The following is a 16,692-nucleotide window of genomic DNA, read 5'->3' on the forward strand; positions in this document are numbered from 1 at the left end:
AGCACCAGCGATTACCTTGCCTTCGCATTACATGCCCTGCCCAAGCCCATTTCTTCCTCTTGATTTCGACTCGGATGCCATATAGCCTTATTTGTTCCCGTGCCCTCTCTGCCTACTTCCAGTCTCTTAACGTTAGACCTACCATTTCCTTTTCAGAGTTTGCTGCGCCGTTTTTAACTAAAGCTGAACTCTCTTCGTAAGCCTTCACGTTTCTGTCCCGTTTCTGCACAGGTGAGATACAGCTGTTGAGCACTTTTCCGTTGAGGGATACTGGCAAACTATCATTCATGATTTGAGAGAACGAGTTATTCCATCTTCTAGTTATTTCCCCTTCATGATCCGGATCAGCGGCCACTACCTGTCCTAAGTAGACATATTCCCTTGCACTGAACAAGGATGGATAGCAGGGCCAGTTGCTAATTATTCACTGTTGGTGGTACAACGCGAACTAGACGACGGACAAAAGCAAGAAGGCAACACAGGCGAGCGCTGACTCGCAACAAAAGTTTTATTGAGTAGATCATTTATACATGATAATCACTTGATAGGACAGAGCACCGAGCACTTCGTCAAGTAAAATAAAGTACAACTATCGCCACGCATGTGTCGTGTGGCGAAGTCCGATCAAAAGCCTTTCCCTTCCTCCCCTCCCACCGCACCTGATTACCTTAAGCCAAAAATCATAAATTATCTAGAAATGAAACCTCTTTATCAACCAACAACGACGAAGGCTGGCTGACACACTGTGACTGCATCTTTTTGATGAAATGAGCTTCCATTATTACCCTGGTCGTTTTATCCCGCGGGCGAAACAAAATCTTCGTTTTTTAACCAAGGGGCGGCACTTTTTCTTTTCTTTTTCTTTTCTTCTTTCCCGCGATTGCGGCAGAGATCATTTGAGTGCGAAAATTAGGAATCTGAGAATGAGTCAAGATGTTCACGCAAGCGAATGTTAATGCACCGACTGGTTTGACCCATGTCCTGCTTTCCGTGTTTTTGTCCGTCGTCAAGTTCGCGCGGTACTACCCACAATGAGACAATCCTTTGCCACTTCCACCACCTCGCTACGGTTTAGTTAATAGACTTTAACGTCCCAAACTGACTCAGGGTATGAGGGACGCTGTAGTGAAGTCGATTTGCATGCTGATTTTAAGACCTACAATTCTACTCTGTCTAACTCCTTGATCATGCTTCGCAGCTCATCTCCTTAGTGACTTAGCTAGGCAATATTAACAGCGAATCGCAAATTTCTAAGGTAAAGAGTCGATCACACTTGTCTAGAGCGCTCTGGCGGTGCCGTCCGGTGGAAATAAAGCGAAATTCTAAAGTGGCTGTTGACTTTCACTGATAATACGTGCACTGAAGAGCAGCCTAACAGACATGTGAACCGGACAGGCCAGCACCTTACGCCCAGGAAAGCAGCTGCAATAAGGTTTAACTTAATTTCCTCCGCCGCCCACCGCTCGAGCGCTCTAGACAACTGTGATTGGCTCTCTACACTCCATTAACTCCTATACCAAACTGCTCCCAACCCAGGCCTCGGAACGCCACCTGTAAGCAGGCATTGAACAGCATTGGTAACATCGTGTTTCCCTGTCTGACAGCCTGCCTTACTAGAATTTTTTTGATGACTCTATGAAGGACTGCGGTAGCTGTACATTCGTTAGATATCTTCCAGAATTTTCACAAAAGACTTTTCTACACTCTGATTCCGCAATGCCTGCACGACTGCTAAGGTTTAAACTGAGTGAAATGTTTTCTCGTAATCAATGAACGTGTTACATAGGGGTTGGTTATATTGTGTGCATTTTTGTATCCCCTGATTGATAGTGTGAATATGGTCTACGATCGAGTATCCTTTACCGAAGCATGCATGATCATTTGCTTCATTGAAGTCTGAGATTGTGTTGACTCTATTTGTAATTACCTTGGTAAATACGTTGTAAGCACCGGACAGTAACGTGATCAGTCTGTAGTTGTTCAAGTCCTTGACGTCTCCTGTTTTATGAATTGAGATGTTAGCTTTCTTGTAAGCTTCTGGTACGCTCGAGGTCATAAAACATTACGTATACAGGGTCGCTAGTCTTTCTAGCAAAATCTCCTCTCCGTCCTTCAAGATATCTACTGTTATCTGATCCCCACCAGCTGCTATCCCCCTTTGCATTTGTCCTAAGGCTTTCTTTCCTCTTTCTTTACTGGTGGTATGTACCATTGCTGTTCGCTAATCTCTCATTAGCGTTCTGATTATACTGGCTAATGTATAGATTTGTTTTGAACTATTCGGCTACTTTAACTATCTTATCCATATTGGTGATGACAATGTCCTCCTTGTCTCTTAACGCATGCATCTGGTTTTTACCTACGCCTAGTTTCCTCTTCACCGCTTTTAGCCTACCTCCGTTCTTTAGAGCATGCTCGATTCTCTCCATATTAAACTTTCTTGTGTCGGCTACCTGGCGCTTATTTATTAACTTCGGTAGCTCTGCTAGTTCTATTCTGTCTGTAAGGTTAGAGGACCTCATGCTTTGATGTTTCTTAATAAGATCTTTCCCCTCCTGAGAAAGCTTTCCGGTATCCTGTCGAACCATCCTACCGCCTACTGCTACTGCGCACTCCGTAATGATGACTATGAGATTATCGTTTAGTGCTTGAATGTTAAGGTTGTCTTCCTCAGTTAGAGCCGAATGTCGGTTCTGCAAATATATCCTGAATTTTTCTGCTTTACTTCTTACCGCTATCTCGTTAATGGTCTTCCGCTTCATTCGTTCCCTCTTCAGGTCTGGGCTAATTTTAGACCTTGCCATTCTGTGGTCCCTACAGCGCACCTTTCTGAGGACCTCGACATCTTGCACGACAGAATAAGCGCATAGAATGAAGTCTATTTAAGTTTTAGCCTCACCATTGGAGCTGCTCTACGTCCACTTCTTGTTCTTTCGTTTCCGGAACAAGGTATTCGCGATCCATAAATTATTTTTCTCTGCGAACTGTACTAATAACTCCCCCGCCCCCCCCCCCCTCCCCCGCCCAGCCCACTATTCTTGGTGCCTAGGCCATAGTCGCCTACCACATAGCTGTGAGATTATTGTTCATTGCTTGAACACTAAGGTCGTCTTTCTCAGTTCCTGCGAAATCTTGAATTCCTCTACTTTCCCTCTTACTGCCAACTCGTTGAGGCGCTTTCTCTTCACTAGCTTCTCCCGTTCCCTCTTCAGGTCTAAGCTACTTCGAGACTTTACCATTCGGTGGTCGCTGCAACGCATCTTCCCAACGACCTCCACATCCTGCACGATGCCAGGGTGAGTGCATAGTATGAAGTCTATTTCATTTATTGTCTAACCATAGGGGCTCTCCCACGTCCACTGCCTATTCTCTCGTTAGCGAGAGAAGATATTCGTGATCCGTAATTTATTTTTCTCAGCGAGTTCTACTAATAAGTCCCCCCTGCTATTTCTAGCTCCTATGCCATAGTCGCCTACTGCGCGCTCTGAAGCCTGCTTTTTCCTACCTTCGCATTGAGGTCGCCCATTAGCAGAGTGTGCACTGATTTTACTTTCTTCATTGCCGATTGGAAGTCTTCGTAGAAGCTTTCAACAGTCGGGTCATCATGGCTGGATGTTGGCGCGTAGGCCTGCACCACCTTCAGCTTGTCCCTCCTATTGATCCGAATTACGATAGCTTCCACCCTCTCGTTAATACTATAGAGCTCGCCTACGTCGCCAGCTATATCCTTATTAATGAGGAATCCCACACCTAATTTTCGTTTCTGCGCTAATCCATGATATCACAGTACAAGCCCGCCCCTTATTACTGTATACACTTCATCAGCATGTCAGGAGGCCTCTGACACGGGAGCGCCCCGAAGTGAGGCCTTGGTCTGATATCATGACATAACGCAGTACAACAGAGAGCTACGGGTGAGCCTGCCCCCTCCACACGATTCGCTCACCAGAGAACAAGCTACCACGTGGCGACGGCTGCGGACGCGGTCGAAGCCGAACCCGTGGAACATATTCTCCGGTCTGATAAACCCGTTCTGTCAGTTGTGCGGCAAGCCTGCCGCTTTGGACCACATATTATGGGCCTGCTCGGAGGATCCGCCTCCGCTAGATCATGTTACATCTCCCTCTCGTGAACAAAGAAAACTGTTCTCGCCCGTTCGGACCCCGGCGTTCAGTCCACGGCGGCGACAAGAGCGTTAGAGGCCGCCGACAGATTATAGCTGCCGGCCACCTGGAGCGACTGAATTGACTTAGTAGACCCGCCATTTGATTTGCTACAAATAAAGTTGTTTCCCTCTGCCTGTCTCTCTGTTCCCCTAACCTCACTAAGCCCGACGACATTCCATTTACTACCCGCTAGTTCCTCGAACAGCACTGTTTGGCCAGCCTCACTGGATAAGGTTCGAGCGTTGCCAGGTTCAGTTTCCACTGGTGACCTGTCTGGTGCCAGAGATTCTTAGCATTCTCCGCTGCGTCACAGGTCTGACCATTGTCTTGGCCAGTTGCTACGCAGCCGCTAGGGAATAAAGGCTGAACGTTAACTGGTTTGTTCATAGAAGGTTGTGGCCAAGAACAGCGACGAGGTCGTCGTCCCGCGTCGCAGTGCCAAATACGGGGTGGCCAAGTCTGGTCTGGTGAGGGAGTGCGATGTCGGTTCTAGTCACCGAGATCAGGCCGCATCCAAGGCCTGTTTATGCAATTCCATTGCATAAACAATTCCATCGACACGCGGAGTTTTTTTTTTAACCCGGTGGCACCAAGATTCGAACCCTGGTCCTCTTGCACGCGATGCGGATGCTCTACCTCTACGCCATCGCTGCACCAATAGGAAACATGCTTGGGAACTAATACGGCTTGAATGGAGGCCACAGAAGATACTGCACAAGGACAGCCAACTGCACAAGACTGCACTTAGTGCTGCATGATGCCTTGCTGCAGCATATGATCTGCATAAAAGTTTAAAAAAATGGTTTTTTGGGAAACGAAATGACGCAGTAATGGTCTAACATATCTCAGTGGACACCCGAACCGCTCCAAAAGGGAAGGGATAAAGGAGGGATGAAAGAAGAAAGGAAGAAAGAGAAGCCGTAGTGGAAGTCTCCGGGATAATTTCGACCACCTGGGAATCTTTAACGTGCACCCACGTCGCACAGCACAGGGGCGCCTTTTTCGTTTCGCCTCCATCGAAACACGGCCGCCGCGGCCAGGTTCGAACCCGGATACTCCGGCTCAGTAGACGAGTACCTTAACCACTGAGTCACAGCGGTGGTACCTATAACCAGTTAAGGCGGTATCACAGTTTTCCACTCTACTGCGAAGCTCTGCTGCGAAATGAAGGTAACCCCTTTTGTGCTGAGATCAAGTTTTGGAAAATCAATGACACGAAGATGAGCACCGTACACACTTGAAACTCTTTAAGTTGAACAAAATAAAAACTATAAATGCTGTGGGTTTATTTCCCGAAGTGATATATCAGTATGTAGGAGCGAAGCCGCAATTGAGGGCTTGGAATTAATTTAGGCCACCTGGGGTTAACCTGAGTCTAATATCGTCGCCACACATGCTGACAACGCAGCAAAACCACGAGTCAGTCAAGCTAAAAAAATTCTTTTGCACGAATACTCGGTATAACTATGTTAAAACCCTAGAGTGTTTTTCTTTTTATCTATTAGTCAAGTTAAACTGAAAAGTTACATCTCACCGAAAATGTAGATCATGTTACATCTCCCATTAATTCAGTGTTTGTTATCAAGATCAGCGCAGAAACACATTCCGAAAGAGTTCTATCGCATCGCATGTCAACTTAAGACAACTTGCTTGCGAAGCAAAAAACTTACAGCGGTTCAAGGCTGCTGCACCGAATGTCGAGCGGTAGCTCCGCTGATAAAAGACACAATGCTGGTTCTAATGTTTTATTATTACCTCGCCCGGCTGTGAGCTCTGGCTGTGGGCGACCGGGCGTTGCATCAAATACAACCAGCGTTCCGTTGAACGCATCATTGTGCACAGGCGTTCTATGCAGAACCCAATTTCATGTACTGCGCATTCGATGGTGGTGGTGGTGGTGAAAACATTTATTGGCTATAGGCATAGGAAGTATGATTGGATCAGCCCGTAAGGGACCGATTCTTACAAACACTGAATGGAGGTCCCTACCTTAGGGTTCAGAGTGGCGGTGGCCGCCCGGGCACGCCCGACTAAGGCTTGTTAGGCCTGTAAGTCGTCGCAGCCGAGCAGGGTCGCCTCACCTTCCTCCTGTGGTGGGTTGGGGATGGGGGATAGCCGGGTTGGAGGGGCATACCCAAAAGGAGGAGCCAAAATGTTTTAGGGCTGCCGGGCACAGCAATGTATTGGTGAGAAGGTGGAGAAGGAGCCGCTCATCCGCCTTCTTGAGGCCTTCACATGGGTGGGGGTAAAGGCGATGACTATCTAGTTAGTTTGTTTCAATATCTTTGAAGGTACAGACCGCATTAAAATTGGGTTCCTGATTTGGTGGAGAGGAGAAAACAGCCCGGTGAGAGAGCGCGCGGGTGGATTCGTCTGCGGCCTCGTTTCCTACCAACCCCTGATTAACAGGGGCTCATATAAGAACGCTGTAAGGAGGCCGTATACCATACGTAATTTAGGCAGATTCTATTGGCTAGAAAGAGAATCCAGCCTTGTTCGACGTTCCGACAGCCCCCTCGCGAGTCGGTGATTATGTATTTTGAATCGGAATGTGAGGTTAAGCCGCGACCTCTTCTGCGTGTGTTCTGAAGTGATGCCAGCAGAAGCTTTCCCGCTCCGCTCAGTCAGGGCATGGCTGGTTGAATAGCAACGTAGTCAAGGTGTGTGACGTCACGGAGAGAGTACGCAGCGCACCTGGGATGCCTGGTTTCCTCCTCTCCGCAACGACGACGGCGACGGAGCGCGCATCTGCCCGAGCTCCCCGTGGCGGCGCGCCTGCGCAATGTGGCAACTACCCTCCTCCTCCTCTCTGCGACGCGCGCAGCGCACGTGGCTACCCTCTCCAGAGCAGCTGGCACGCGCGGCGTACGTGACTAGAAACACGTGTGCCTCTTTAGAGGTCAAATTGCGGATCCCGAGGTCATACGGTGAAACTCGACGGAGTGGTTCATGATAGGAGTAGAGCTGTCGCTCTAAACCAAACTAGTTACGAAGCACAGCTCACCGCAGGCGACGTTATTGATGAGCGCGTAGGCGGCAAAGGTTGTTTGGTGTCGCAACAGCTTCGCCTACTCGGGGGCGAAGCTGTGCTCTGTCTCGGGCGCACCAGTGGCCGGCAAGGCGAGCACCACCCTCGATAGGAGACAGGCTGCCACGAGCTGTCGAACGATCTGATCGAGCCACATTGCAGGCACCCAGACTCCAGGATTTCACCAACTGCTGCTTTGTCGTGTGTGACTGCTAGCTCCTGCAAGGCAAGCACCCGCGCTTGAGGTGTTGCACAAAGTTGAGACGCACAAAAGTGCAACACCATAGAAAGCTGGACGAGTTGAAGGCTCTTCGTGATGTTTTGTGGGCGGTGCCTAATAACCGGGGATGACTGAAAGGAGTACAGAAAACTAATTTTTGTTGTCTGTTTCCTCCTCTGCAATGGTGCTTTAGATATTATACATGGATTGTCACGTGGTATTGACTTTTCGGCAGCCAAAATAGCTTACAGTGGAATTTTTGTTTCATGCTGTTTCGATTTCACTGTCAACACCTCTCTGTCGTCAAAGGTCCGTATAAGTCAGGTGAGGCATGAACATTTTGCAATGTAATGGCTGCTTCTTCGCTCATTTTCATTGTGGCTCTTGAATTAGGATGCCTTTAGCATCGTAGTGCCTTAAAAAGATGAAGCAGCGAGTATATGGCAATTTTTTCTTGCCTCGCATGTCCTATAAGGACCTTTGACGTCACAGCCTTCGTTCAAATGTTGAAACCAAAAGCTAAACTGCATGACAGAAAAATTAAATTATTTAGCGGTAATAGTTTAATACCACGTGGTAATACATCTTTACTAATACCTTATGCATCCTTACGAAGGTGTAAACACGCACGCAAAAATTTACTGCCTGTAAAGTAACAATGTGGATTACAAGAGTGAGCAAGCCTAACACAGGGCTGAAGTGTGTCCGATGTGCGAATGACTGGTACGTTTACAGGGAGCTGGTGGTCGCAGCTGGCAAGGAATATGGTTAAATGGAGTATATGGGAGAGGATTTTGTCCTGCACCGGACGTGGAGCTTTGCGTATGATCACAGCTTCCATATCCGCCGTTATGCATAAAATAAGCCATCCATGATCTCAGTCATGCTGAAGAAAAAGCTCTTCCTTTCCTTCGACAGGTATGACCAATTTGCCCGAAGTCCTACCCCCCATGATGTCATAGCTGGTGAGTTTAAACGGCCCTGAGACGCCTTCTCAGGCAGTACAATGTGGAGACTTTACCTCAAGCCTTAGCGACAGCACAACAAAACAAGGAACAGGAAATTTACCAGGAAGTGCTAGAACTAAAACACTTTTCCACTTACGGTGCACTACAGGCTAATGTGTATCAAATGCTTTTCTTCGTCACTATGCTCTTTAAATTCTTTCATTCGAAAAGATGGCATGGAAAATATAAACGATACATTGCATTTCAGAACAAGAGATCCGAGGCAAACTACCGCGTAGAAATTCGAAAGGTCAGTTACTACTCAGATTTTCGAAGCTTCAGTATAGGCCACTAGCTATTACGAACCACAGGCGTCTTCGTCGAGAGGTGTTTAAAACGCCCTGCATGAGAAGTAACAGCTTCTAGTCGTGTTGTGTTGAGCTGTCGTACTATTCAGTTTAAGCAGAGCTTTTAAGAGGATACCAGTCAAGCAGACGAAGTACAAAATCAGGGAGGCACACTTTCCTTTTAACCTGAGCCATTGGCGTGAGTGCGTCAATCATTTGCAGGGGATCTTGCGTTCCACGCTGTGATGACCCCCATAATGCGCAGGTCCACACGGGACGGAGAGGCAAAGAGACACCGTATGGCTCAGTTTAAACAAACAGGTATATTCAATAATTACACATGATTAAGGTTATACATCAGAGGCTGGGGCGTCCGAGCTTACGTGCCGATGACTTCATGGGGGCGATGGAGTGGCTCCGGAGTTGGGCTCGAGCGGTTGCTGGCAGAAGCTGCACGCCGACGGGCTTCGGCGCTGAAGGCCCTCTTGGCGAACGATGTCGTCCTGAGCGTGCTTGCAGTAGAATTTCAATAGTCGTCCGTTTCTTCGAGGATGGTTCACAAACCCTTCCTCTAGTGTCGTTCGGCTTGGAAGATGAACAGGAGGCGAGCTTGTAGATGATGACAGCAGAGCATAATTTTACAACAGAACAAACTTTGCACTACTTTACTCATCGACCGGGCAGGTTAGTGCCTAAGTAGCATCACATTACATGCTAAGCATGGAGCCCCAGCTCAGACTGAACTGCATCCGTTTACATGCGCTTTTAAGCACTTGATTAACAAAGGACTAAGGGCGGTCATTTCCAGTGGCCCGCCCAAAGCATCAATTCTCCAATCCAAAATAACATGCGAGATGGGGACCACCCCTTGGGCTGGGCTTAGCCTCGACCCCAGAGTCTGTTAACGATACAAACTAAATAAACAACAAAAACGCCACCACTCTCTCTCAAGTGAGAGTATACACAGGCTCTCTCTTCGGAGCTAATTCACTTGCGCCTGTCTTTCCACATTCTTGGCGAGTACTGCCTGTCTGTCTGACAGGTGTCCGTCACGGCCCTTCTGGGAAGCTGTGGGTGCCTTCCCGGCGATAGCCCACGACAAAGGGGGGGGAGGGAAAGAATGTTGTCCCAGTGGCCCGGAAATTGGGGAGGATAAAGCCTGTTTCCCCGGGGCGGCGGCGGGTCCGGTTTTTCTGGTCGTCACTCAAAGAGCATGGCTGGGTAATTGATGATGCCGCTGTCACGGGTCTCCGTCTACGCCGCGCCGTCGAACGTGGATCCTCGTAGCATACACGGAATGTCACACTCGCTCACCCTCCAGAAGAATGTTCTCCGAACATTTGAGTCCACGCAGCTCCCCTTGTCTTTCTGAATCGCCTCGCACAGTGCGTCCGACAAAACACTTTTCGCTGCACTCAACACCACTGCACAACACCATATGCCTCCGCTGTCAATACTGGCGTCTCCAGGGGCAGCACTGATCTTCTTTTACAGATAAACATGAAACTCAGCACCCAAGCCTCTCCTTTCTAGTCCAAACTGGACGAAATAAATTTACCACAGTTACAAAGGAGCTCCCACTTCTAGCACGATCACGGCACAGACAAAAATATAGATAACGAAAGGAAGTAGGGCAGGTTCTGCATGCGCTCCGCATGCTCTCCTGTGAAGGTGGTACTTAATGACAGAAAGGTTTTACTACCAACTCCGATAACTTAACACATAAGCACATAGCAATGTTATGAGCTGTGGCATTACACAATTCTAACCAGTTCAAAACTCCGCTCTGTTTACGCCATTAGACCGACTTAGCTTTCCGATTTCGCAGCGGATATCGGTCTTCATGAGTCATACTAAGTAAGTCTGTACCCCTTTGTCTGCTTTGGGACTCGCGAGGGCTCGTGGCAGGAGCCTCTCCTGGCGTTATCTGCGCGGCAACCTCGCGCGCTTCTTCTTCTAGCAATGCATGAAGTAAATCCGGTGGCATTCCGGCCGTCACCTCGGGCGCCTGCCGAACAAATGCAGGAGAGGGCGTTTCTTGCGAACTATCTGCGCGCTCCGCTTCACTTCTGTCCCCATCAAAATCCGCGCTTTCCCTTTCCTCATTTCGTGAATACTGAACCGGTGCCGACTTGAGGCGATTTGCGTGTATCCTTATCAAACGCCGGTTCACGTCTCGGACTCTGAAGTTTACCGGAGAAAGCTTCTCGACAACCTCGCACGGTCCTCTCCACTTCGTCTGGAACTTACGAGCTAGCCCAATCTGCCTTTGGCAGTTTTCAATGTACACGCTGTCCCCCACATCAAACGGCGCGTCTCTAGCACTGCGATCGTGCACCTCCTTCCTGCGCTTCGCCGCTTTCTTTAAGGACTCCTTTGCGATGTCCCTCGCCACTTGCAAGCGCGATTCTAGCTCAACCTTATAGTCGTCCAGTGAAGCGTATGGGACACGACGGGGTCCCTCTGGCACTTCACTAGGCTGGTCCGGGTCTCGGCCGTAGAGAAGAAAGAATGGCGATTCGCCCGTGCTCTCGTGTGCTGCGGAATTGTAGGCAAACATTGCATACGGGAGCCACAAGTCCCAGTCCCGCTGGTCGCGCGAAACAAAATGCGACAGGAACCCGGCCACGGTTTGGTTCAGTCGCTCCACCGCGCCGTTGCAAGCCGGATGGTACGGTGTTGTCTGCTTCTTAGCGATCTTAAGCAGCTCGCAAACTCTCCTCATTAGCTGCGACACGAAGTTCGTTCCCCGATCTGTCAAGAGTTGCCTCGGGGGTCCATGTCGGAGCACGATCTGTTCGACAAATGCTCTTGCAACCGTGTCTGCCTTCTGATCGGGGAGTGCTACCGCTTCCGCGTATTTTGAAAGGTGGTCGACAAATACTAAAATGTACTTGTTTCCGGAAATGGTCGTGGGCAATGGGCCCATTATGTCCATACCTGTCCGCTCGAAGGGAGCCGAAACCTCAGGGAACGGCTGAATTGGAGCTGGTCTTCGTCCCTTGGGTGTTTTTCTTTCGAGACAGGAATGACACTTCGCACAGTAGTCTCTAACATCCTGTCGCATGCCCCTCCAAAAGTACAAACGCTCCACACGCCTGCGTGTCTTCGCTACGCCAAAATGACCGGCGCATGGCGCATCGTGAAACGCGCGAAGAACCCTTTCTGTCCACGACCGAGGTATGACGACTCTCTCCCAAGCGGTTTTCTCTGGTCTCCCTTTCCTGGTTGGCCTCGTGCGCCGACACAGGGTGCCGTCTTTGCCAATGAAATAACCTAGCTGTTCGGGGTGAGACGGTGCGTCCTCTAAGCTTTCGATTATTCGCTTCAGGTCCGGATCTTTGCACTGCTCTGTGCGTAATTCGGCGGGGTCGACTACGGGGACAAACTCATCTATAGCTGCCACGGCAGCTGTGCGGCTGAGTGCATCAGCATTCAGATGCGTCTTTCCTGACTTGTGCTCAACTTCAAAGCAGTATTCCTGCAGGTGTAGATTCCATCTAGCGAGTCGCGAGCTAGGGTCCCTGACACTCATCACCCATTTCAGAGGATGGCAGTCTGTGACTAGCTTGAATTTGCAGCCGTAAAGGTAGCATCTGAAGTGCTTTACTGCCCAGACAACGGCGAGGCACTCCCTTTCCGTAGCTCCGTACTTTTGCTCTGTGGGGCTCAGCTGTCGGCTAGCAAAAGCAACGGGATGTTCTTTGCCCTCGATAACCTGAGATAGCACGGCACCCACTGCGAACTTTGACGCATCTGTGGCCATAACGAAGGGCAAATTAAAATCCGGGTGGCGCAACAGCGGTGCACTCATTAGCTTCCCTTTCAGGGCCCCAAAAGCATTCTCCGCGTTTTCGTCCCAGCGAAAGGCGACATTTTTGGCTGTTAAGGCGGTGAGCGGCTTAGCGAGTTTGGCGAACTCCTCTATGTGCCTTCGGTAGTAACCGATCAGGCCGAGAAACTGCCGGACCTGGCGGACGCTAGTCGGGGATGGAAAATCCGAGACACACCTTAGTTTCTCAGGGTCCGGTCGCACGCCGTCAGCTGAAACAATGTGCCCGAGGTATTTCACCTCGTTTTTGAGGAATTGGCACTTAGAGGGCTTCAGCATGAGACCCGCTCCTCTCAGTCGCACCAAAACCTGCTCAATATCGCGCAAATGGTTATCAAAACTGTCTCTGTATATGATAATGTCATCCATATACACGAAGCACAGCCTCCCCAGAAGACCTGCCAGGATAACATCAGCGGTTCTCTGCCAGACAGCAGGGCTGTTGGCCAGACCCATCGGCATTCTTTTCCATTCATAGTGCCCTGAGGGCGTGTTGAATGCCGTTTTCTCGGCATCTGCCGGATCCATTGCTATCTGCCAGAATCCCGCCGTCATGTCCACTACCGTGAAGTACCTGGCAGAGCCCAGCTGAGAAAGCGTCTCCTGTATATTGGGGATGGGGTATGGATCGATGCGAGTTACGGCATTTAGTTTGCGGTAGTCCACTACCAATCGATATGAGCCATCTGGCTTTTCCACCAATAGTGCTGGTGCTCCCCAGGGTGACTTTGAGTGTTCGACAATGCCGCGATCAATCAGGTCCTGCACCTGCCGCTCCATCTCCTCACGTTGGGAGTAAGGAATCCTGTACGCACGCTGGTAAACGGGCGATGAAGTGCCGGTTTCTATCCTGTGCTTTATAACGCCACAGCAGCCCAAATCCAGGTTGGACGCGGCGAATACCTCCGAGTAGTCGTTCAGCAAACCAGCCAGAGCCTCCCTCTCCCAGGATTTTACGTGAGAAAGATCGAACGACACCTTTGGAGCAGCCGAAGGACTAGCATGCTCTACAGTTGCGAGTACCGTATCGGTGGGCTCACGTTGCTCTATCGCAGAGGTGAAGAAAGCCAATGTTTTGTTCTTGGGAAGGCTCAGTGGCTGCTGGCTACAGTTAACCACCCGTAGGGGCACTCTGTGGGCGTCATTAACTGTCACGAGGCACGCGGCTGCCTTCAGGCCATTGCTGAGAGAGTCGACCGGCTCAAGCACTCCCACGGCGCCGCTCTCTACATCTGAAGGCACAAACGCGTACAAAATGTGCTCCGACCAAGGAAGGACGACCGCCTCCTCGACCAGCCGGACGGCAACCCGCGAATATACCTTCTCCAATGATCCCACTGTTTGACGGGTGTCAATATCGGTAATGCGAATCTCAGCCCCTCTCCTGTTCAAAAACGGAACTTTTGAGCCGCCCGCATTAACCTCTTCCTCAGAGAATGAGACTACTACCTTCCCTTTTCTCAACAAATCCTGCCCTAATATACCTGACACTCCGTTTGGCAGAGACACCGTGTCCGGGCATACGTAGCAGGGGTGCTCCAATGCAATTCCGCCGAGAGAGAAGTGTAACCGGTAGAGTCCACTTATGCCAAGAGGATCCCCCGTTATGCCTACAAATTTGGTTGCCACACCACCAGACGCTTCCAACACCTCGCGGTCCCCCTTCCTTCGAAGCGTGTTAAAACTGCTCTCCTTAAGCAATGTCACCTTTGACCCCGTATCTATCAACAATTCCATACAACAACCATTTAACTTGCAACGCACAACAGGGCATGCCTCGTCGGCCACACAAACTACCACCACCTCATCATCTACTGCTCCCTCCCCACGCTCCTCAGGCTGGGGAGGACTAACTAGTTTTTTGACTCGGTATCTGGAGCCCCGCTGTAGGCTTGCTTAGGGCGTGTCTCGCCTGCTTCTCTTTGTGGCTCCCCACGGCGCACGTTTTGGCAGAACCTGGCGATGTGTCCGCGACCCTGGCAAGCGAAGCATACGATTTCTTCGAAATCTCGCATACCGCGCCTGTAGCTTTGTGGCGGTCTCCGGTTTCCAGCGAATGGGCGCTGTTGAGCGCGCGCTTCAACCTGGCATTCTACCTGCTGAGATAGCAGCTGTTCTAAGCGATCTAACCGCTCTGTCAAGAGAGCAACCTCAGGGTTGAGCACCGCTCTCTCTATGACGCGTACTCTCGCTGCGGCTGTCGTTAACGCCTCATTTTGTTCCTCATCCAATGCGGCCTCCACGGCTTGGTCGAAATTGCTCGGCTTGCGCGAGAGCACGAACCGGCGCACGGGGTCTTGCAGACCAGCCACGAACAAAGCGGTCATTTCCTCTTTAAGTATATCCTCCGCGTATTTCTTCTTAAGCTGGTCTCCATCCTCCTCCCTGCTTAACGTATCGTGCGCTAGGCGCTGAAGCCGCGACGCAAATGTTCGCACGTCCTCCCCTACCATCTGTCCGGCGTCACGGAACCTCTGTACCCGCACGTGACGTGGTTCCGTGTCGAAATGCTCAAACGCGAGCTTCTTAAATTCCGCAAATGATTTTGTGGATTTTACTTTTTCGTCTCGCCATGCAAAATCATGAGCAGCTCCTGCCATCTTACACCTCGCCATTCCCAGCATTTGAGCATCGGACCATCCCCCCATTTTCCCAATCTCTTCTAGCATGGAAAAGAAATCGCAGATTGGAACCCCTGTCTTATCTCCTGTAAACGTCGGAACGACGCTTCCTAATGCCAGCATGCTTGCTCCGAGCGACGGCTGTGGAGTGGGAGCTCCCTCAGATAAAGACATTTTTTTTTCTCAAGCCCTCCGGTGCCTCAAGCCTCTCAAATGGGGGTAAAAGTCCCACAATCAGTCCCGTGATTCCCTTTTGATTACAATTTTGAAGTCATGAATGTCGCAGCATTCAGAGGACATTTGCTTTTGAGACCCCACTTCTGACACCAGTGTGATGACCCCCATAATGCGCAGGTCCACACGGGACGGAGAGGCAAAGAGACACCGTATGGCTCAGTTTAAACAAACAGGTATATTCAATAATTACACATGATTAAGGTTATACATCAGAGGCTGGGGCGTCCGAGCTTACGTGCCGATGACTTCATGGGGGCGATGGAGTGGCTCCGGAGTTGGGCTCGAGCGGTTGCTGGCAGAAGCTGCACGCCGACGGGCTTCGGCGCTGAAGGCCCTCTTGGCGAACGATGTCGTCCTGAGCGTGCTTGCAGTAGAATTTCAATAGTCGTCCGTTTCTTCGAGGATGGTTCACAAACCCTTCCTCTAGTGTCGTTCGGCTTGGAAGATGAACAGGAGGCGAGCTTGTAGATGATGACAGCAGAGCATAATTTTACAACAGAACAAACTTTGCACTACTTTACTCATCGACCGGGCAGGTTAGTGCCTAAGTAGCATCACATTACATGCTAAGCATGGAGCCCCAGCTCAGACTGAACTGCATCCGTTTACATGCGCTTTTAAGCACTTGATTAACAAAGGACTAAGGGCGGTCATTTCCAGTGGCCCGCCCAAAGCATCAATTCTCCAATCCAAAATAACATGCGAGATGGGGACCACCCCTTGGGCTGGGCTTAGCCTCGACCCCAGAGTCTGTTAACAATACAAACTAAATAAACAACAAAAACGCCACCACTCTCTCTCAAGTGAGAGTATACACAGGCTCTCTCTTCGGAGCTAATTCACTTGCGCCTGTCTTTCCACATTCTTGGCGAGTACTGCCTGTCTGTCTGACAGGTGTCCGTCACGGCCCTTCTGGGAAGCTGTGGGTGCCTTCCCGGCGATAGCCCACGACAAAGGGGGGGGAGGGAAAGAATGTTGTCCCAGTGGCCCGGAAATTGGGGAGGATAAAGCCTGTTTCCCCGGGGCGGCGGCGGGTCCGGTTTTTCTGGTCGTCACTCAAAGAGCATGGCTGGGTAATTGATGATGCCGCTGTCACGGGTCTCCGTCTACGCCGCGCCGTCGAACGTGGATCCTCGTAGCATACACGGAATGTCACAACGCCTTGAGCCTTTTCTTTAGGGTGACGGTCTTTTGAGCGCGGGAGAAGGCGCCTCCTGATGGTTGAAGCAGCACAAAGCGGATCTCAAACAAATTAACAGGGAACAGAGAGCTGCGGCAGAACACTGCGAGGCAT

General features: G+C 50.2%; 1 long non-coding RNA gene across 1 annotated transcript in view; it reads right to left on the reverse strand.

Annotated features, from left to right (window-relative positions):
• The window catches only part of LOC144134831 (uncharacterized), a 100,146-nt gene extending 92,913 nt beyond the window's left edge, over positions 1-7,233 (reverse strand). The window contains exon 1 of the long non-coding RNA XR_013315272.1: positions 7,171-7,233. This is a non-coding gene — a long non-coding RNA (uncharacterized LOC144134831). The remainder of the gene's footprint in view (positions 1-7,170) is intronic.
• Between the last annotated feature and the right edge of the window lie 9,459 nt (positions 7,234-16,692).

The sequence above is a fragment of the Amblyomma americanum genome, chromosome 5 (assembly GCF_052857255.1).
Source record: "Amblyomma americanum isolate KBUSLIRL-KWMA chromosome 5, ASM5285725v1, whole genome shotgun sequence".
NCBI classification, from domain to species: Eukaryota; Metazoa; Arthropoda; class Arachnida; order Ixodida; family Ixodidae; genus Amblyomma; species Amblyomma americanum.